Source organism: Monodon monoceros, unplaced genomic scaffold (assembly GCF_005190385.1).
Source record: "Monodon monoceros isolate NGI ecotype Baffin Bay Population unplaced genomic scaffold, NGI_Narwhal_1 Super_Scaffold_18, whole genome shotgun sequence".
NCBI lineage: Eukaryota > Metazoa > Chordata > Mammalia > Artiodactyla > Monodontidae > Monodon > Monodon monoceros.
Genome location: NW_021703774.1, coordinates 103,491,425 through 103,515,514, shown reverse-complemented (window position 1 = coordinate 103,515,514; position 24,090 = coordinate 103,491,425).

The window sequence follows — 24,090 nt, the reverse complement described above, 5'->3', positions numbered from 1 at the left end:
TGGGAATAAACATGAGTTTAGGATAAGGCCTTTGTGAGTGTTTTGGAGGAGTACAAAGTTTATCAGAATGGTTAAATGTTTCTGATTAAATTTTAGCATTTCTCATGTCTTTTTATAAAGCCTCAGTTCTACTTGATGTGCTCCTAGTTGAGTAATTTAACAATGAAAGGATAAAAATTGCATGGAGTTTAATATGCACAGTATACTACTCTAAACTTCTCTTCCAAGTGCAGCAAGTAACTAATAGCATAGCCCTCTGAGTATGTGCAGAAGGCTAGCTGTTTTTTGTACCCAGCCATACAATTTCATCCCAATATTCTTCTCTCCAACCACAACAGTTTGTCCAAAGACAGAAGTAGGAGAAAAAATTCACACTTATTTTTTCACAGGTGGTGAAAAGAACCCCATGATCACTATCTCACCCACCACATTTGAATCTGTACTGTTCAAATTTCTTTGAATTCCTCAAAACTTATATGTGGTTTGCTCTATATTATCTTTAGGTAACACATTTATCAGCATTTCTGCAAGTGTGCTCTGTGGAAGTCTAGCTCCATAAGATGTTAATAAAATTATTATGACATGAAAGAGTGTCATGTCAATGCTGGGTTAAACAAATTTATTTATTGTTATTCTCATCAGAATTTTTGTATACCAGTATACATTATAAATCTTCTAGGGGTTATATAGCCTGTATAATTTCTCACAGTTGTTTCAGTCATGGAAGCCATTTTGCAAAAATGCCTCAACAAACTAAAACACAAATTTAAGTCATATCTTTTTTTTTTCTTTCTTTTTTTTTTTGTGTGTGTGTTATGCGGGCCTCTCACTGTTGTGGCCTCTCCCGTTGCGGAGCACAGGCTCCGGACGCACAGGCTCAGCGGCCATGGCTCACGGGCCCAGTCACTCCGTGGCATGTGGGATCTTCCCGGACCGGGGCATGAACCCATGTCCCCTGCATTGGCAGGTGGACTCTCAACCACTGCGCCACCAGGGAAGCCCTAAGTCATTTCTTATAATATTCTTCATACCAATATAAACTATGCATTTCTTAATTATAGAGTTCCTGTCCAAGATTCTTATTTATCCCTCTCTGATTCTAATAACATCTAATCATTTATTGGGGGCTTTATTTATTCAATAAATACTTATTAAATTAGTATGATTTAATAAGGACATGATCAAAACAATAGAAGAAAAATATCCAGGTGTACAAATATCTTGTACACCTATTAGTTAAGGTTAAATATCTGGATGAATTCACTGTATCTGCCAACTCAACTGAAGTTCCTTTAGCATTTTTCCTGACAGGACAGTTCTTTCCATTGTTGCAGTCTCTGCTTCAGTGTCCTGGGCTGGCATTTTCTCAATTAAAAAGAAAAAAACCCATCAACAGGATTCTATTTTCCTTCTCATCCACAGCTTCCACAAATTTGTTGAAATACCTCACTCACAACTGGCATCCCTCTCTTTCTCTTGTTTTATTCCTTTGTATTTCCTATATTTTCTTTTCTTTTCAGACCTACTAATTCTCCAAGTACTATCCTGAGTTTTGGAGACAGAGAAATGAACAAATTTTAAAATATCCCTTTGTAGAAAACAAACTTATGGCTACCAAAGGGGAAAGGGGTGGAAGAATAAATTGGGAATTTGGGTTTAACAGATACATACTATTATATACAAAAATGATAAACAAGGACTTACTGAATAGCACAGGGAACTGTACTCAGTATCTTGTAATAACTTACAAAGGAAAAGAATATATATATATATATATATATGTATATATATATCTGAGTCACTTTGCTGTACACCTGAAACATTGTAAATAAACTACACTTCAATTAAAAAAATGAATAAATAATTTTTTAAATGTCCCTTGCCTTATGGAACTTACATTTAGTTAAAGGATGTATCAATTTACACATAAACAAATAAATGTCAAGATTGCAGATAATGATAACTGTTAATGAAGAAAACTAAAAACAAGATGATGAACTGGAGAGTTTCTTGGGGGTGAGAAGAGGGATTGTGGAATTTTAGAAAGGTGATCAGCATGATTTCTCTGAGAAGGTGACATTTGAACTAAAGGAATATGAAATGAATCTTTGTCCTTTACAATTTCTCTTATCCTTTGTATTATTTTTAATCAAAATAATGCTTGTATATGGTAAATATATATGTATACCAAAAAGTTGATAATAAAAACAATTGTTGCCCTAACCCACACCATCCTAGCTCCAGTTTCAGAAGCATCCCCTTTTAATAGTCTATGATTTTTGTTTTTCTGACAATTATCATTATACGAAAACCACAGGTGGAGGTTGACAGAGCAACAGATGGAAAGATCCTGGGTTCCTCAATGATCTTGAAGCCACTATATTAGCCCTGAAGCTCCTTCTTTCATGTGGGAGAAAAATAAATCTATCTTAAGCCTCTGTTATTTAGAGATATCTGTTACTTGAGTCCAAATCTTAAGTGATACAAGCTCCAGTGTTATAACCCCTGGCAGCTCAAAGGAAAATACTCCATGCATCTAAGTCAAATGCACTGTTTTCTATCTCTAGAGTAATTGCTCAAAATCATGCTACATTTTCGCTTGCTTTCTATTTGGAGTATGACATCCCTGTACAGTTTTTTGCTTGTTTCTCCTTTTCTAATTCTGTTTTCTTAAAAGAGAAGAAACATATCTGCTTCACCCTGTGTTCCATGACATCAGCTTTGAACCTATCCTACTTAATCTTTGGAATCTGTTCCTTTCTTCTACTTTGAGTCATGTTTCAAGTGGGATTCAGAAGCTTTTAGGACAACTGTCCTGTTGCAGTGTCTTTTCCTTGGACTCTTGGTTGAGTTCCATAGTTTATTTTATGCCCCATTTTTCTCTTTCATGGATTTTATCCTCCTTGGTCCAGAGTGCACCATAAAGTAATTTTCTAAGCAAGAGCACCTGCAAGTAAATGTCCCAGGTCCTTGTAGGTCTGAAAAAGTCTGCTTTTCACTTCATACTTTGATTGATTGTAACTTTTTCATAGAATTTTGCAGGCTTTGTTTTGTTCTATTGTCTTCAAGATCCCATACATTTGGGATTGTCAAATGTCAGCCTGATTCTTGTTCCCTTATTTTGACCTGTATTTTCTCTCTGGAAGCTTCTCAGACATACTGCTTATTCTTGATTTCTGAAGTTTCATGATGCTGCGTTTGGATGTGGAGCTCTTCTTGTACTTATTTATCTCAACACTGGGTGGGATTTTTCAATAAGAAAGATTTGTGTCTTTCTATTCAGCTCTGGATATTTTTCTTCTATTGTTTTGATCATGTCCTTTCCTCTGTTCTTTCTTGTACACCTATTAGTTAAGGTTAAATATCTGGCTGGATTCACTGTATCTGCCAACTCAACTGAAGTTCCTTTAGCATTTTTCCTGGCAGGACAGTTCTTTCCATTGTTGCAGTCTCTGCTTCAGTGTCTTGGGCTGGCATTTTCTCAATTAAAAAGAAAAAAAACCTATCAACAGGATTCTGTTTTCCTTCCAGCTTCCACAAATTTGTTGAAATACCTCACTCACAAATGGCATCCCTCTCTTTCTCTTGTTTTATTCCTTTGTATTTCCTATATTTTCTTTTCTTTTCAGACCTTTGTGTTCAGTCTGCCATCTTGCCAGAACACTTTAAGTTTACCTTAGGTGACAGAGTTGACATAAAACGGCTGCACCAATTTCTCAGCAATGCTATTTTTAAATACAAGCATGTGTTGGACAACCTGAGTAACACCAAAACACAAGTTTAAGTATTTGAGTGTTTTATCATTGTAAAATAGGATACGAAGGGCAAAATACAAACAGCTTTTCTTTTCTTAGAAAATAAAACAATGAATAGAGTGTTATTCTTCTGTTATTTTTCATTTTCATGTAGAATGTAGCTCTTGAACTTATATTGCTTCTAAAACAATTTTTAAAATTTAGGTGATATCTTAAAAGCTTCTACGTGAAGAAGCTTAAATGATGTTCAGTAGAGATTTTCTGTGTCCTTGGACCATTTCTGATTTCTTTAAGACATGTTACCCACTGTGATATTAACGTATTACTATAAGAGTTGTAACAGCAGGAGACAGGTTTTTTCCTTCCTCAAGAGAGATGGAAGGGATGTGTGCCTACACTCTGTATGAGAATTTCCTTGACATCTAACTTATATACTCTTGACAGTATAAGTGCTACAGTAACATTTCTACACTTGAGTGGACTTCTAATGAACTTAAGGATATGTAAGCAAAACATATTTTTATATGTCTATAACTCTCACAACTAGCTGTTTATAGATGACTAGAATATATTTATTCAATAAATATTTGTGCTGAGCACTATATTTTGCCCAGGGATACCACAGTAAACAAGACAGTATGCCCTTGAGGGGCTATTAGGTATAATGAAGGGATACAAATAACTACATTGCAAATTTCCAAAACATGTGATAGTGCTATTGTGGAGTAACCATAAGAGGCCATAAGATCATATAAAAGGAACAGTGAACCCCATGGTAAAGGATGGGGAGTTTAGGTAAGAGATGGCCTCCTGAGAAGGTGACTCCTAACCTGAAACTCAAAGGACCAGCACAAATTAGCCAGGGGAAGGAAGTTGAGGTAGACAGGATAAATGGAACATTCCAGGTGTTTGGAACAATATGTGTGAAGGCCAGGAGGCAGGACCAGTCGTGAACCACAAACAAAGATGGCAGGAGATGAAAGTGAAGAAAGAAGCAAAGGCCAGACTCTAAAATGTTTTCAATGTACCATATCAAAGAAGGTGAACTTTGTCTTAAAACCAGCAGAGAGAACTATGCTCAGTATGGGCTCTAATCCTTCACACTCTCTTCGAGCAAGGACTGATTTTTTTCTACAGATGAGGTAATAATGTGACAAACTTTCATAACAGGCTTCATTACGAATTTTGTGTGCAAGATACTATACCTGGCAGGTAGGAAGTAAAAGCATTCAACCTCAGGAATTAATGTGAAAATAGGTCACTGCTACATAGCCCCAAACATTCTGAGGAGAAGGAAACATATATAGCAGAAGCAAGGGGTGGTAGAAGATAAAACTGAAATGTTATGTTACATTTATAATAGCCTAACATTATAGTAAGGATTTAGACTTTACATAATAAATATGCTACCCAAGTTTTATTGAGCAAGGATGAGACCTGACTCCATGTGTGTTTTACCCAAAATGTGTATTCCTACTCTTTATTATACATGTCAGGAAATATATCACTTGACTTGAAGCAATTTAAGCTTTGCTTTTCTTTTAGTTAATTAAGGACCTGGGTTGTCTAAATGACCTGCTATGGCTTAATTTAAATATTGATCCCTGGGCAGCATTCTCTCCAAATTCAAATTGAACATTTATTCAACTTGCCCTCAAGGAGCTCACAGTCTACAGTTACAACCAAAAGTGGATTTCACAAGCCCCCATCATATTTTTCTCTGTTACTATTCAAGGATGGTGAAACTGGATAGGCACCAAATCTCATGGTAAGCCCATGGTTCTTTCTACATTTCTCCATCCCCTTCTCTGGGCTTCTCATTTAGTAATCAACTTAAAGGCAGTGGTTTAAGTTAACCAATATTCCTTCTCCCACAGAAACTATTAAAATACCATTTGTCTTCTAAAAACCAAAAATCCCTTTCTACCTCCTTCTCACAAACATGAGCAGATTCAGTTGTGTGGACACGGACTTTACTCATTTGGGAGAGGGAGGAGGACTCTTTAAGAAAATAGAACACAAAATTATATATACAAATTCCTAGGTTTCTTCCTTGGAAGAACTTGGGAAGTGTCCTTACAAGTAAAGGGTCAAGCTTTATTAGTTTCATGGGAAAATTCTCCTCTAGTGAAGAGCAAATATTTAAACATGCAATGTATTGTATTTTCAAGAGTTATCAATAAAATTATACCTACATTGGCCACTTGGGTATAAAAAATATATCAGAAACATGGAGGACTGTTAAAAGCCCCTGCTTTCTTCCATAATCACCTGCATTTTCCAAAACCTTGACATGTCACAGGGAGCAGTTCTCATCTGAAAATTCAATCAATAGGAAAATTTTTATGCATGGCCTCTCCTCTCCATTTCACTCCCTGTCTTTTAACTATTTACTGATTCCAGATTCCAGTCCCCAGCATTTTAGCAATGGACCTTTGTTCCATATCTATCCGTTCAATAAGTTCTACCCAGAGAGGGAGGCCATTTTCAAATGCTGGCACCGAGATAGCTGAGATAATAAGGTAGACGAGATGTGTTTTATCAGGTAGAAACAAAACAACAGGGGGGAAAAAAAACTGTTTGGGGCAGTATCCTTAAAAGTCTAGTTCTAAAGCCAATGTTGGCTGCTGCGTTTAGCTGCTTAGTTCCATGGAAACAAGTTGTATGACTCTGCAGATGAAAGGCTGTAGACCTCTGAATATAAGCAAGTAGCACCTCATTATACAAATAGGAGCAACTCAACTATTCATGCCCTCAAACTGAGCTCAGTGTTCTGCTGCATTTCAAAAATATCTGTCTGTTCCAAGAGAAGAAACAGGAAGTTTTGTTCATTATCTCTCACAACCCACCAGTTAGTTTCCAGAAAAATCACTAAAGCCATCTTTCCTGAATAAATTTAATAAGTAAGTTACGAGATGCAGCACAGTAGATAAACCTTACATTACTCCTTTTTAAATGAACCAAATCTAACAGTTGGCCAATTGCACACTTGCTGCCCCTAAGCCCCTTCCCATACCTTCAGCACACAAAAGACATAATTATTTTCTGTACACAACTTTTTTTATATGACAATATTGATTAATAAAGTAATATCACACTAGACACATGCAAAACACTAGATATTATGCAAGCACTTGAGAGATATTTTCTGATTTATTAGCACTGAGTATAATTAGCTTCAGGATTTCATTAAACTATCTCACAAAATTTCACACTATTAGACAAAATAGATTCATGGAAAATATTTTGCTGTTGGTTATTAACTAATTTAAATAGGTATCTCTAAAACTTCTTCCTCAGTCTAATTATGTCTTCTTAACTAAGATTTCATAGCAGAGAGCTATAATAGTATTAAGGATACACATGCCCAGTTGGACTCCTGCCATTATTCTATAAATCATTGCCAATTATGCCAATAAAGCAGCCTGGACATTGATTGATTTCTTAGTTATGCTGTCAGCTGTTCTTTGACACTTCATTTTCCTTCAACTGTCTCAACCATGGTCTAGTTTCCTGAAACCATGATGGTTTACATTCTTCCCAAAGAGACAGTGGTACACATCTGTTGGTGAGAAAAAAGAATTTAGAAATTCAGTGAAACCTCATTAATTCCACCTAGATGTTGGGGAGGATTACCCAAATTTGTGAAAACTCTAAATTGTGAAAGATTTTTTTTAAATACAAAGTAGGGTTTTTTCCCTACTTTTGTATATCCATAACAACTCAAATTAATCTAACAAAGAATCCCTTTTTGAGGTGCTCAGAGTCTGTGAAATATATGGTAAGTTTATAAAAAGGTAACAAATACTTAGCATTATCATGACAATTGACAGCAAACAACGGTCACATCCTCACTAGCAAAGAGAAGCATAATATTATGGAAACTTTGGTGCAATAGCTCTTTTATTTTTAGTAGAATTAATTATTTGCCAAAACTTAAATGTGTTTCTGATCAAATATCATAGTTCAAGGCGGGATATTTGATATTTATTCAGATATCAGCCAATAGACCCAGCTGGAAAACAAAGTGAAAGAGTGGGAAGCCAAACTTGGGTTCAAATCCCAGCTCTAACCTTCACTAGCTCGATAGGATTTATCTATTAATTCAGTCAACAAATATGTATTTAACAGCTACTCTGGGCTACAGATTATAGTGGTGGTGGTAAGACAAAGTCCCTATTTCATGAAGGTTAAATTCTCTAGATGGGGAGAAGAAAATAAATAAAGGAACAAAATAACATCAGATAATGTTAAGTCATAAAGAGTGAGTGGAGTGACGGTTGGAGTGGGGAAACATGTTAGGGAAGACCTCAAGGAGCAGATGATGCCCCACTTGAGATCCAAAGACAGGGAGGGCCAGTCACACAAAGGCTAGGATGGGGCAGATTATTCGAAGCAAATGGAACAGGACAATGGTCCCAAGTTGGAAAAAGTACGGTATGTTTAAAGTAAAGAAATAAGACTTACTCTCTCTGAGAGACAAATATCTTCAGATGTGAGATGGATATAACAGTAATGCCAATTTTGCAGGATTATTGTAGAGATTTTGTTCACAATGTCCCTCAGCAGTACCCAGTACATCTTAGACACTCAAAAAAAGTAAATATTATTATTATCATTATATTTGTTGTTTGAGGCACTTTATCTACAGTGCCAAAACTGAGTTTTGCTTTATCTCCTCATAGAAGCAGATACTCATATTTAATTTCAAATACCTGTGAGAATATCTTTTAATTTTAAATACCCAGGAATATATGTCTGCCATGTTCAAAACATATTAATAAAAACCAGCATTGAAAGGTGCTCCACAAACCTTGCAAACGTGCAGTAAAAATTGACACTGATAAAGTGGCAATGTGTCCACCCGGGTCATTTAAAAATATGCACATTCTCTGCACTATCAATACAAAAATGTTCAAACGTACAGACTGTGTCAGAATTGCTGCACCACTGTAGCTAGAATTAAGTGTTCATAATACGCTTTCTAAAGTAGCAGCTAAACCTGTTAATTGTACTAAGCATAATCAAATTCATAAGCATCCCTCTTAACATTTAACTTTAAGTCACCCCTGGGTGATAACCAGCTCAGTCATACTACTTCATAATCATTGCCCTAATATTTACTAAAGCCTAAGCTACTTAATTCTTCCAAATAATAAAAATGTCTGTACACCAATAAAGCTACTTTCAAATACAGTTCAAATCAAATAGGCAAAACCTTGGGGTCATAGAAGAGAAAAAACAAATAGTTTCTAATTCAGTAAGAAATATTACTAATTAAAAGAATCCATCTTCTTTATTTAAAAATTCTCCAACACAACATTGTAAATCAACTATACTCCAATAAAAATTTTTAAAAAAGAAAGAAAAAGAAATTCTAGTTGTCTAGAGATAAAATGAAAACTTGCCGACATGAATTACCTTCTCTCTCTGGGTTCTTTGAGATCCACAAGCCACAGAGAAAATAAATCATCTCATTTTCACTTAAATGTCTGTGTCTCAAAATCAAAAATCAAAAATGAAAATAAATTTGGGGAACAAAATAAAGCAGCATTGTATTATAATCCAACATATAAAATAGATATCCATGAGTCCATAGCTATATAAATAAATGATTAAATAAATAAATAAATGAGGGAGAAGATACAAATCTCCCATGAAGAAGATTTCCGAATAATCTATATAGATACTCTCTCCACAAGGAGACGAAGCATAACTCTTCACTTCTTGAGTGTCGACTACACATAGTAACTCCCTTCTAAAGAGTGAGTATGGGAAGTAGACCAAAGAGTAACTTGACAATGGAGAAATCTGGCAAGCACTACCTCAGCCAGGTCAGGTAATCAAGGTCAACATCAAAAGTGTTGAGTCATACTGATAGTATGCACCTTTGAGACGATGCTCTGAGAAATGATGTGTTGAGAATGGCCCTTTACCTCTGTGGTCTTCTTCCTAAAAACCCATAACCTCAGTCTAATTATGAGAAAAACATGAGAGAAGTCCCAATGGAGGGACAATCTACAAAATACCTGACCAGCACTCCTCAAAACTGTCAAGGTCATCAAAAACAAGGAAAGTCCAAGAAGTATCACAGCCAAGAGGAACCTAAGTAGACACAGTGACTAAATGCATGTGGTATAATGGATGGGATTCTAGAATGCAAAACGGACATGGGGTAAAAACTGAGAAAATCTGATTAAAACATGAACTTTAGCTTAAAAAAAGAAAACAATGTGCATTCACAAGTCTCCTAAATCTTTTGAAATGACCCTAAGAGAACCAGGAGTAAAATACACTATTTCCATTAATTGATTTTCTTTTTTCTAGCACATATTATTGGTTAAGTCAACATAAAAACACTATCAGAGGCTTCCCTGGTGGCACAGTGGTTGAGAGTCCACCTGCCGTTGCAGGGGACACGGGTTCACGCCCCGGTCCAGGAAGATCCCAAATGCCGCGGAGCAGCTGGGCCCGTGAGCCATGGCCGCTGGGCCTGTGCGTCCGGAGCCTGTGCTCCGCAACGGGAGAGGCCACAACAGTGAGAGGCCCGCGTACCGCAAAAAAAAAAAAAAAAAAAACAACCCACTATTGGACTTCCCTGGTGGCGCAGTGGTTAAGAATCCGCTCGCCAATGCAGGGGACACGGGTTCAAGCCCTGGTCCGGGAAGACCAGGAGCAACTAAGACCGTGCACCACAAGTACTGAGCCTGTACTCTAGAGCCCACAAGCCACGACTACTAAAGCCCGTGTGCCTAGAGCCTGTGCTCCACAACAAAGACAAGCCACTGCAATGAGAAGTCGGTGCACTGCAACGAAGACCCAACGCAGACAAAAATAAAATAATTAATTTTTTAAAACTCATTAAAATAAAACATAAAAACACGATCAATAACTGAGAAGTAGCATTTGAGGAAAGCATCAGAGTTATCAACACTGTATCCTCATAAGATGTCTTCAACATTTACTGATTTATATAGCAATGGTAACATTTTTGAGTGATCTATTTGTAGAAACAAGAAAAAAAGCTCAGGAATCTCAACTACCCCCTAGGAATTGCTCTCCTTCTGTGGAACTCTTCCTAGTGTGAACCATTATGAAGAAATACTGATATTAAATATTGGCAGGCTTTTATTTAGTACTTCCTCTATGCCAGGGACCATTATAAATCCATATATATATATATATATATATATATATATAAATTTATTTAAGTCTCATATCATCATCATTATTGTTATTATGTTCATTGTACTAATGAGGAACTTGTGGCACCGAGAAGTTAAGTAACTTAGCCAGTAACCAGACCAGTAAGTGACAGAGCCAATTTTTTAACCTGGAAAGTCTGGTTCCAGAGCATGTGCATTAGTTTTCTAAATGGGCTACACAGCATCCCCACTTCTTTCCCCTGAGCCCTCTATCTGAGCTGCTGGAAGTCTGCTGTGACAGCCTCCCTTGCCCCACTGAGTACTCCCTTTGTCAGCCACTACCACAAACTTTGGGAAAAGTTAACTGGATTTCTGAGTAGGCAGATCAGTTTCTTGTCCATGGCAGCTTAGTTCTCCAGGAAGCCTATTCTGATACAGAGCCTAGTGTGCAGGATGTTTATTAAGGAGTGCCCAAGGGACCAGCACAGGTGGAAAGGACTGGTCGAAAGCACATGTGGGCGGAGGGGGAAGTCAAGCTGTGATGCAGACCTAACCAACCTCCACCAGGGCTCTGGGTCTAAAATGGCCCTTAGAGTTATCTTCAGGTGGGCTGAGATGGCCAGACTTTCAGAAATTGCATGATAAATTACCTGGTCACCCTACCTGAGATCTACCACAATCAGTGCAGAAGAAACAAACTCTTCAGTTCCCTCAGTAGCTGTGCCTATTCTAGAGCATGTGTCCTGCGTTCCCCATGGGTAGGGCCCATTTGGAGTGTGATTTCATCAGACAGTTATCTCCATCTCTACCCAAGCATGAATTTCAAGCATGAAGTTTAAAATTCCACCATCAGAAATTCATACTTTTTTCTATTTTAAAGTTTTGGTCATCAAAACACTGTAACCAAATTGCAGATACCTCTCCGAAAAGGCAATATAAACCATTTTCAGCTAATCTTAGTGGACTTTAACTGATTGTGGCTGAAAGCAGAAAAGAGAACACTTAGAAAGAGAAATGGGGCACTAAAAAAAGAAGTAAGAGAGTGCCAAAAATAAATACTATCTTACTTTACAGCTTTACTGAGAGTTAACTCTGCCCCTGAGTTCTCACAAAGAGGCTACTCTCTTCTCTTTTCCTACATGTCATTTTAGTGCCCTCAGGCCTCTAGAAAACAACATAAAGACATTTTATGGAACATCATATGTCTCATAATTGCACTGTAGTGCATAAAATAGAGTCTATTTCTCTGAAACTGATCTCTTCCCAATTGGACAATGTTTATTCCTACTTGGATCTTCTTGATTTCTGTTGCATAATGCCTGAGATATCTTTGACTAAAACTTCCTAGCAGATTGTGAGCTCCACAAATATAACTAAGGATTTAATATGTGCCCTTATATTTACAGATGTCAATGCAAGTTGAAGAAGATGTGAAAATTACTGGAAACCAATTTACAGCAGCTGAAGCAAATTAGGACTAGGGCTCATTGCAAACTTAAAAAAAAATTAAAAAGAAAGTAATGAAACAACCACCTCTAGGCAAACCATATGTGCCATTCCAAATCTGTATTAATGGAACTATAGCTATACATTAAAGTGAATTTAATTTCTACAGCGAAGATCCTAATAGTGATATGTACAGATTATAACCCTTTATTCTCAGTGTGAGTTCCCCAAAATTTGTACAGTGATATAGAGGTAGGTTCTATAGTGGCTTTACACTCACATGTTTAAAAGACCTCTACATTATTTGCTACACCGCCCAAAAATCAATGTTCTTTTTGAAATTCAGGAAAATGATACATTTTATTTTGCCAATATTGGAAAACTTAACTACCTACAAAGAACATTCGAAGTAGTTGGCCTATATATCTTGACAACAACTGAGATTTTTAGCAATTACCAAAAATATATCAAAACTTGAAACATTGGTAATAGGTCAAAAGCTACCTTCTTCCAATATTAATAATAATCTATTGGGGTCATAATTTTCATACATATTATGAAACTGGCTAGAGAGTGTGGCACCTCTGAACAAAAATGAAGATCCAAAGGAATTTTCTGCTCAGATGAAACCAAAAACGACCCTTCAAATGAGAAAATCATGCACCAGCTCTCATCAGCATACAACAGAGGCAAAAAAGATTATGTGCAGGCATGTCACAAAGGTCCACTTGACCTCACCAAGTTTTAGCGAGTTGGATTGTGACTCATAAGCCTTGCTCAACTCTCAGAACTGATCCACCCATTTCAGACTTTCTCTGAAAGATTCTCCATCTCCGAATACTCACGTTTTGCAAAGTCAGTTTAGTGCAAAAGAAAAAAATATGGAAAAATCACTGTAGATGAGAACTGAGTCAAGAGCTAATATGTCTTATCCTCATCAGTATGATTTTCTTCTGATTCTCAACCACATTCCCATGTTTAATTTCCTCTGGTTAAACTTTTTAGCTTCCAAGTGGTTGTTCCATACGTGAAAAGAGAGCCAAATTGCCAGGTTTCTCTTCAACTCACCTCACCATTGACCACACTTAACATTTTCAAATATGTTATTAACAACTACAGTTCACTATTACCTTGAATTAAAGGACCATTAAAGTAACACTGAAAAAAAAGATGTGGATTACCCAATTATCCCAAATATTTGTAAACTGCTATTATGAGTACAAATTACAATTCCTATAATAATGCTCTGATTTTATCTACCATATTTGAAATGTACTTGTTGATATTCTTATTGTTACCTATGATTTAGGATGAAACATTATCAGAGTTTGACCCTGTAACTTGCTTTCTAAAGAAGAATCAGCTGCTCTTTGATTCCTCCAATTGCTGGTGATCAAGGTTGCTCTTAAACATTTGAAGATACAGGCACCAAAATCTACCAATCACTAATCATCCATATACATGTCTCTCTGGAACACTCCATTACCAGGGCAATAAAAAACGATGGCGCTTTTGAGTACAGCATCAGTATTTATGTACTGTAGATAGTTTCACAGTTGAACATGTCATTATGTATATGCCTAGCAGTTACAGCAATGTTCCCTGTTTAGTGATGACATACTATAGGAGAGTACTCATAGTAAACTGACTAGAAGTAATTCACACACTATTATCATGAGATGGACACTCTGACACTAAAAATCCTATTAGTAACAACATTAAATGATCCTTTGTATATTACCTACTCTAGGATTAGATGCTCTGAGGTCAATTAATTAAAAAATTAGGCTGCCTCACAATTACACTAGCCCCTTATTCCTGTTTAATATGTTGAATGTCCATGTGTGGTTTTAATTATTTTGCATCATTAAATACTCAACATGTATTTTACATAAATTGTGATGGTCTCAGAAGTTTTGATCCATGAGGTATACTGATCACTTAATTGCCTTGTCATGTAAGTCCCTTAGTAGGTCTCTTGCAAAGTTCTCTCAATTTCTTCATTTCTCTCCATGTGTGTGGTACAGAATTCTTTCAACACATGATATGCACCTATCAGAAGTTTCACTACTTGTTTTATTAAAAGCATGGAGGGTGTGATTTCCAATCCTTTATAATTTCCGGATTTACTAATTAAATTGCTTCAGTCGTGTCAAGGCACTTTTTATCACTTAGAATATTAAAATCAGAACTTTTGGGAGAACAAAGTCAATCAGAAAAACTCTAAAAGCATGAAAAAGTGTTTCCTGTGTTCGGATGACTTAAGAGGAGCTCAAAGGAAATTCACCAAATTTAAATAAAAATTCATTACCCTAAAGAAAATAAGCAGGCAAATTAAAGCCACAGCAGCCAGCCCCCTGAAAACAAGCGTAGGTAAAAGGCAGCCCCACCTACAAGGGACACACTCTCTTACTATTCTTATTATCATCTTTTTTCCAAGCCCCTAAATCTGTTGACATGCATAGTAAATTCTTTATCTGACATGGTCAGGAAATAGGGTGTTTTGATTAATGTGTTGCACCAGGGAGACTGGAATTAAACATTTTCAAACACCTATATATGTGGCAAGCATGGTCCAATGTATTTTATATCATTTAGTCCTCACCTCACTGCAAGGTAGGCATTGTTATGCCCATTTTTCAGATGTGAAGACCAAGGGTGAGTGATGTTACATAACTCTTCTGAAATCACTGGGCTAGCAAATGAAGAGCTGCAATGTAAATCAAGTTGTTTGATTCCAAAGCCCCTACTTTTTCATTTGCCATGTTGAACATATACATCACACTATTTACAAATGATCACTTTCCAGAGAATTATACTATGACTAAAATTTGGATCATGAGAAATACAATTTATTCCCTTTGAAGATTCAAAAGCATTTAAGAATTTTGTCATGCCTCTGTGTCACCATTAGAAGCTTAGTCATCCTTTCATTATCAATATATCAGAAGTGCCTATTAACAGAGGTTTATGATGAATGGATGACAAGGAATATACCTGTACATGTACATTCTTTCTATAGGAACATGACAAATTTCAGACTTCCAAGACTATCTGAGTAACCATTTCACTCATGACTGTACATTAAAGTGTGATTTCTCATTAAGCATGATTATATGGAATAGTTTGCACATTGCCCTCACATGAAGCTTTTAGAACTTATTCAATGCACAGAGCATGACATGCCCCTCATCATACTTGCCCTTTAAACTTCATTGCACATTAGGTCCAAGCTTAACATCCAAATTCCCAGAGAGCTACTGTTTTTCATCTTTAATTAGGGGATGGTCTCAAGTAGCTCCTAACATCACCCAAAGGAAAAGATTGTTTCCTTTGTTTTTCCAATTTGTCAGACTAAAGATAACCTTAAACAAAGTCACTTTTATCACATTACCATCCTAGGACCAAATACTGCTCAGCTCCTCTAGGTGGAATTTGGATTTTTTAAAAAGTTCTTAATGAGTGAAGTTTTCTGGACACAAAACATAGATGCTCTAACATTAGTCTTTCCAGCCCTGGCTGTGAGTTGCGGAGCAATTTGGAAGACAAAGAGGCCTCCCTGGGCTTCCTCAGCTCTTCCTAGCACTTGGATAGCTGCCTGCTCCACTCAGCTGAACCTGATTTCTCGCACCCTAAAATTGAATCTCGGTGGACACCCGATCTCGTGCCAAATACAAAGTTTCAATCATTTCTGTTTCGATATCTTTGTATTTCTGCATTGCTACAGAGGGTCAGAATGGGCAAGTTGATAAGGCAGAAAAAAAAATAATGTGCAATCTATGCATATTCACAGTCTATATGAATCTAGATCTACTGGTGTTTTCTCCCCAAGTTGCATTTTAAATGCTATGGATTCATGCCATAGATGGAAAACCTTCCTCTTCCGATGACATAGCTAAAACTAGGATAAATACCATTCTGATTTACAGGAGCTTCCTGAAATATCTCCTATTTGATATGCTGCAAAACCTAGGAAATACACAGCTGTTAATAACAGAGAAGGAGGTAATCTGGGAAAAATCATATGGTCAGATTTATGTGGTCTAAGAGGTGCAGAGAAAGCAAAGACTTGAAGCTTTACATGTAATACAAAACTTAGGATATATTTCAAACTTTCAAGGGCTAATGATATTTGGAAAGGAAGAGTAACAATTTGGAAAATCAAGGGAGTTGTATTAGTTTGCTAAGGTTGCCATAACAAAATACCACACACTGGATAATTTAAATAACAGAAATTTATTTTCTCACAATTTTGGAGGCTGCAAGTTCAAGAGCAAGGGTTGGTTTCTTCCAAGGCCTCTCTCCTTAGCTTGTAGATGGACATTTTTGATCTGTGTCTTCACATGGTTTTCCATCTCTGTGTCCTTGTGTCTGAATTTCCTCTTCTTATAAAGATACCCGTCGTATTGGATTAGGGTCCATCCTAATGACCTCATTTGAATTTAATTACCTCTTTAAAGACCCTATCTCCAAATACAGTCACATCCTGAGGTACTGGGGGTTAGGATTTCAACATATGGATTTCAGGGGGATGCAACTCAGCCTGTAACAGAAAGGACATTAAAAATATAATCCCATTCCAAGACTGCCTGTGCCTTAAGGTGATTTCCGTCATGAATGATGCAGAGGGAAGTGACCAATTGTGGAAAGAGAGATCAAGACCTGAAGTATAGATACCAAAGATGTTGCCATAGTTACATGAAAAAGACAATATTAAAAGCAGCCTGAATAGATGGGGCAACAATTTAATCATGAAAACTTTCAATAAAATGTGAGGTTTGATATAAATTTTTTAGATTTTTAAAGAAAAGAAAGCACATATCTATTCTTATGTTCAAATATACATTATAGACATATAATGTATAGATAGATAGATATAGATATAGATACTCTCATTCATTCATTTTATTCTGTCCATGTCTAATATTAAGAGCCTACTAAGTGCTGTGCTGGAACCAAAGCCCAAATAATAGCAGGTTATTTTGTTTTCTGGTGAAACAATACCTATTCAAAAGTGAGCCCTTTGGCAAGTCAGTGTTAAACTAGCTTGCATTTTGTTTAAATTGTTTAGTTATTTCTAGTTTCTATCAAGACTAGGCAACATAAATTTTAGCCAGTTTTTAAGTGCAACGTATGTAGGAAATAATTACACATACATATGTATGCCATCACCCTTTGTAGTCAAAAATACCATGACTAAAGCAAAGATTTCCCAGGTGCTTCCCTATGTTTAGAAGAGTAATTATTAATGGGTGCCCTTTTCTCAGGGGCAATATTCGTGTCAGCAACAGTCGCTACCAAGATCAGGAGTCTTCACTGGTGCCATGAAATTTACATTCAGATTGTGCTACGTAATGACTCAGAATTCATATCTGACTTTTCCCTTAGCTCTAGATTTGAATAGCACTTCTAAAGAAAATAACAAAAGAATGTCTGTAAAGCAAGACATCTTCCTGAAGAAATTTATCCTTATCCTGAAGAGAAGTAGTAAACAGATAGCCATCACTAAGGCAGGGTCTTTCAGGCTACCAACTGGCTGCTGAAAATTCTGTGTCATAGGTTTTCAGGTAGTTAAATCCAATTTTCAAAATATCATCTTCAAACACCAAAGCTAGGTAGGAAAATTGCAAAACCCATAACGGCAGAAATCACTATAATACAGGTTGTCTCTGTTCATTCTTAATGGACTCCTATTACTTAAACAGACCATGTGACTTGGAAAGTCTTTGTCTGCATTAAATTGGAGAGTGGTTTGAATATAGTACAGATGCCATGGAAAGCAAAGATGGACATTTTTTCAAATTGAAAACATGTAATGGTTGCCTAGTACAGGGATAAAACTTGGCTGATGAAGTAACCCAAATTGACTTGTAAAACTCTTGAAAACAAACAACATTTCATTACACATCTCATTTCTCATCTACCAGCTTTGGCAGTGAGCATCCTTTCTTTGGAGAGCTGGTCTGATGAAGAAAGGTTTTCCTGCTGCATTTCATGAAAACCATTGTTTGTGTTTCTGAATTCAGAGAAAAGCCAAAATTGTCAAGAGAGCAGGAAGAGTTAACATGTGAGAAGGCTCCAAAGATCCTCTAGAGATTATTAATCAGTTAGATGAGAGCATTGCCTGTTCTCCATGGAATCTTTTTCTTATAAGTGAAGCAAGTCTGGCATTGCCAGCAAATGTCAATGCCATGCAGAGAGAATTAGATAAATTTAGAGCAAATGATTTCCCAGTTAAATGGGGACCAACAGCGAGTTTATAATAAAACAATTTGCACACAGTTTGGAATATGACAATGGTAATTGTTCTTATGTTGAAAACAACTTTTTCCTAATGTGTGCTTGTGGCAGAACAGGGCATGTACTAATAGAGCCCTTCCCACATCTATAAACAGTACCAGGAAGGCCATTCAGTATTAGTAACCTAGGCCAGCTTACCAAAGAGCATAACACATTGGGAGGCATGATTACACACCAGAGTTTTCAAACACTTATTTTGAGCTGGAAATACAGTGTTCAATACCATACACTTGAAAGCAGAGAAAGAACGGAACGTTCTTTCATTTTCAGCTGGTGGTTGATATTCCTGTTATCTGAAACTTCTGAAGATGTTTTAGTCCTGCCAGAGTACTGACTTTTACCCCGGCTACACAAAGAAACCACCTGAGGAGCTTTAATAAACTTGATGTCTGGAATACAACCCCAGAGATTCTGATTTAAGTGATTCAGGGTGTGGCCAGGCATTGGAATTTTTAAAAGCTCCCCAGGTGATTCTAAAGAACAGACAAGGTTCAGAAAGACTTAAAAAAAGGAAACTCTCAGGTGACATTTTGTCATTTATAGCTGCAAAAGTTAAATCTTCCTAAGTAGTTCATATCCTATTTTTACAAGCAACATGACAATCATCCAAATCATCATAGAAAATGTGAAATAATAGAATATTTAAGTAGAAGATACCCAAGAGATCATTTAGTACAGGGATTCTCTAACCAAGAATTCTTGGGCTCCCAGAAGTCTTTTAGGTGGTACATCAACCCTTTGAAATGGCAGGTATGCACATTTTTCTGAGAAGAGCAGCCATAGATTCCCTCAGCTTCTAAAAAGAGCTTCTGGCCTTAGGTTAAGAACTACTTATGTGGTGTAAATCCCTCTATTTGCAAACTAGAAACTGAAGATCAACATGAAAACAGAAAAGAATATATTCCTTACCACCCCCTGTAAGACATCTCAGAACCAAGTCCATAATGGCCCATATGTTTTTGCACAAAACTGATTAAAACCCTAAACAAAAAGTGCAGCCTCAAAACAGACTGACATTTTGACCAAATCAAAATTTCAACCAGGTAGCTAAAGTATCCAGAACCACAGAAGTGGTCATCTTTTTGACTTCCCTAGACTTCACAGAGAAGAGTCCCACAGAATGGGGCCACTAAGAACTTTCCCCTCAAGGATTCATCAAATTAAATATGAGACAGGAAGTGAGCAAATGTTAGCCAAGCCTAAGCCCAGATTGTCTAGTGCTCCCAACATAGCACTGTAACCTTAACTTGATTTCTCCAAAGTTTGTAGCACGTTTAATTTATACTGTTCCCTGACCTTAGTAAAGCGTGGTTCCTATCTCTATTCATTGATGATGACCTCTTGTGAGTCCACAGCCATTCATGAAAAAAAAGATTCTCTAAGGGAGGTCACTCATATGTCTTATATCACTTACATAGCACATTATGACTTTGGGTAACAGAAAACAGAGGAAGAGAGTTTTTTTTCTGTAACAAAGACTTGACTCTAGGCAGAATCAACATAGGAGAAGGTAGAACTCTGTATGACATTTTTTGTCTTTAGCTCTTGGTGAGACCATTGGGAATTACTCTGATATATAATTTCTCCAATTTTCTGAGTCTGGCATACGCTAGCAGAATTTTTTAGGAGTTCCCCCGGTCAGGTATACAGAATATTAAATACTTATTATTAAAAGCTATTCTTGTTCACTCAGTATCCATAAACAGAGTTCATCAGGCTAAACAGGTGTAAGTTAGTAAGGGTGGTAGGCTCGAGTCAGCCTGTGTCCAGCTGATTCCCATAGAAATTATAATATAGTTCTGACTATAATACAGTAAAATAAGCATGGTTATTGAAATCAAACTTAGGTTCAAATCTCAGTCCTGCTACTCACTAGATGTGTGACCCTAGGCAAACTACTTAAACTCTATAAGCTTCAGTTTTACTTCTTACAAAATGGGATTAATTGCACCTTCACCCGAGGGTTGATATGTTGATGTAAAATCCCTAATATAGTGCCTTGAATATTACAGATACTCGAACGTGATTCACGTTCTCCCACTACGTTCTAAAGCTTGTGTTCTTTGCACCAAACCGAGTACTTTTCAGAACATTTCCTATTCTTCTTACTCACCTCAGCACCACTAACCAAGATGAGCATATTTTTTTAATTCTTAAATCATGGCAGGCTCACTTAAATGGTCTTTGATTTCTTGATTGTTTTCTAGATAGAATTTACATTTATTCACTGAAGCTTTTAAAATCCAGTGTGGCAAATATTGCATTGAATGAATAAAAGATGTTGAATACTTTATTCTCATCAGGAATCAAAAAGAGGGAAGGGGGAAAGAAAAAAGGACCAATTTATGGGAAAAAAATTAGGAGAAAGAAAGGTATTTTGGTACCAAGGTACAGTTCTAGGCTGAGGTTTGTTTAAAAAATTTGTTCTCTGAACAAATTAATACGAAATCAGAACTATGTGAGGCTGAGTATGGGGTGGAGTATCTGATAGATATTTTACAGGACATCATTTTGGCCTTTGGGAGATTTTTTTATCATAGAGGGAACATAAAACTATTCAGCAAAAATGTAAGGACATATGTGATTTTATTTAATGGATGATACAAACATTAAATGCTGTAATTATTCATTAAAAAAAGAGGAGAGAAAGCAGGGGGAAGTAGCCCTTGAAATGAGATCTTAATGACTGCAAATATCAATCTAGAGGATACAAACTTTGGAGCAACTGGAGGAAGCAAATATTAAACAGAGGCCTAAAGGACCAGAAGATGTCAATGGTGAAGCAAAGTTAAGAAAAATTTCCATGCAGGGGCGTTAATCCTAGGGTTGAGACTCATTCAAGGGGCATTAAAGAAACTAATCTCTACCAGATGGTGTTTTTTGAGTCCCAAGGGATAAAATAGCTGAAGGATTTCAATGTCATGACCATGTTATGTAGCCCTTGGACAATTTTCTAAGTCTACTAGCATATTCAGCAACATAAGGAAGAAATAATTAATAGTAAAAACAAAATTCTTCAGAAGTTCTTTAAGAACCTAAAGAATATCTAAATAAAGATTTAGATAAATAAAATAAATAAATCTAAATATGGCCCATTTTAGGGTTCTCTTATGAGAACCATGTTTTACAACATGTAGCCATTTCCCAATAATTTGTAAAATGCTTCAGAATTTCAAACAAACCTGACTACGCGCACATAAACAAGAGCCAAGCCTATGTTTCTGTTTGGTGATTCCAGGCTTGATATATAATTACTGCTCAGCATTCAACTGTTAAAGTCACCTGAGCATATTTGTGTCATTTTCTAATTTATCCATCATTTTTAAAGTAGCAGACTCAAAATTGCTCGCCAAAGCACACAAGTTCTTTTTTTTATAATTTTATATTGTTCCACTTGGCAAAAAGAGAAATTGGTTATTGACCACATTATCCATAGTTCTTAAGGAACAGCTAATACTTTCCCAGTGATTCTCATCCCTGAATTTCCTATACTAGTAACATTCTAGGCTGGAGATATGGCTCAGTCAGACCTCCCAATACTGTCTGTGCCTAGAATACTGTCAAGGGCTCATTTAAACTTATTTAAATAATAAGACTTAACATGAATGATTCCTGTATTTACAGAAGAGAAGGGGACTAAATGTTGTTATTTTCCTCTTGGCCTCAAGCTTAAGGTTGGTTGCCAAGGGAAACTGGCCCTACTCAGTTTCCCTTGGAACTCTATGTAAACAGCTTGAAGCCACGGGAAATCAACTAATCCTGGCCAGTAAGATCAAGGGTTATGTCCTTGTCCTGGGAATGCTAGCCCACCCTGCCTATGATGGAACATCGAGGAAAAGATCCAATATTATTATATGAACGCCTGCTTCTTCCTTGTGGGTGGGAAAAATCAGGGGAGCAGGAACAAAAAAGATAAATAAATAAAAGCAAAGCAAGAGTAAATAAGCAGAAACAAAGTTAAATATGAAGGGAAGGAAGCTGGTCGGAAGAAGAGTAAATAAAAGATGAAAATGTCATGCTAATAGAAATAAAAAGAATGGTGGAGATCCAGATAATGATGCTTCCCGAAGTCTTACTACTATTTTTTTCTCTTACTTAAAACACCCTTGGGGCCTTTGCAAAAGCTGCCATCTCTTCCCAAAACGGAGTGCAACTTACCCTAAAGGCATCTTTCTGGTTAATGCATCTTTACAATAAACTCTCTGCAAAGTGTAAAGAAGTGAAGAAATGAATTGAAGTGGCTTTTAGTGGTGGCTGGGATTACCAGATTGACAGCTTTGGAAATGGATGGCTTCTTTTTCTCCCAAGAATAGATGCAGCCCGATAAACAGAGATGTAAGATTGCCCCAACTGCTTCGCCAATATGCCTTCGCCCTGACAGAGCAATGGCTGCAAGGAAAAAAGAACAAGTCACCTTTTCCAGCCAGTTCTCTGCCGACACTGCTCAAGAACTGCCATTTAGCACCAAGGTGATAGGAGCATCTTCCTTACTACCAGCAAAACAGAGGCACAACTCACTTATTTCACTTGGAACTGTGAACAGTCAAATCAGATAGTAATAACTTTTGACTACCCTCAGCTCCACTGGATTCAAGACACTGAACTTAAAATGAAAACTAACTTGAGTTTCCCATTACAATTTCCCCTAGCCCTCCACAGTCCCCAGCGCTAAATTAGGTAATGCAGGATAGTGTAGCTATTTTATCTGGTTCTCCCAAATATATTTGAAATGAGTATTCTGCCATCCATGAAATCAAATGACTCTCAGGGACATTTCTATTTATGCAGTGTGAGGGGGATCTTTCAAAAGAGAAAGGAAAAACATATAAAAGGATGTGGAATGTTTCCAAGAGAACAAGTAACATGCATTTTCCTTTCTGAAAGAAAAGCAGCAAATATGTATGAAAAATTGAGGGGCATAAGTTAAAGTGGAGCCTTAGCATCATTTATTTATGTACTGAACCACTGAAGTCATCTTCATCACATAACCTTAAAATGAGCAGAGACCAATATAACACGACTATCAGATTACAGTCAGATGTTAGAAAACATATGCTTTGTTTATCTTATACTTTCCTAAACAATCATGCACAGCTTTCTTTTGTTCCAGGAGTCATTCAAGCATATAATAAGAGTTCCAGCAAGTTGAAACCTCTTGTATCTGGTTATTTTCAGGAAGTTGTAAACCTGCTGCAACCAAGTCAGTAGTTGTCAGCAAGTATATAAAAAAATGCCATCATTCCAACTCTCGTTAGCAAAAAGCTCTCCATCTTCAGTCCCTTCCATTAAGTTTCATTAATGGTTTGCATTTACTGTTTTCTCTTAATATATTTTTTTAAATTTATTTTTGGCTGCATTGGGTCTTCACTGCTGTGCTCAGGCTTTCTCTAGCTCTGGCGAGTGGCAGCTACTCTTTGTTGCAGTGCGTGGGCTTCTCATTGTGG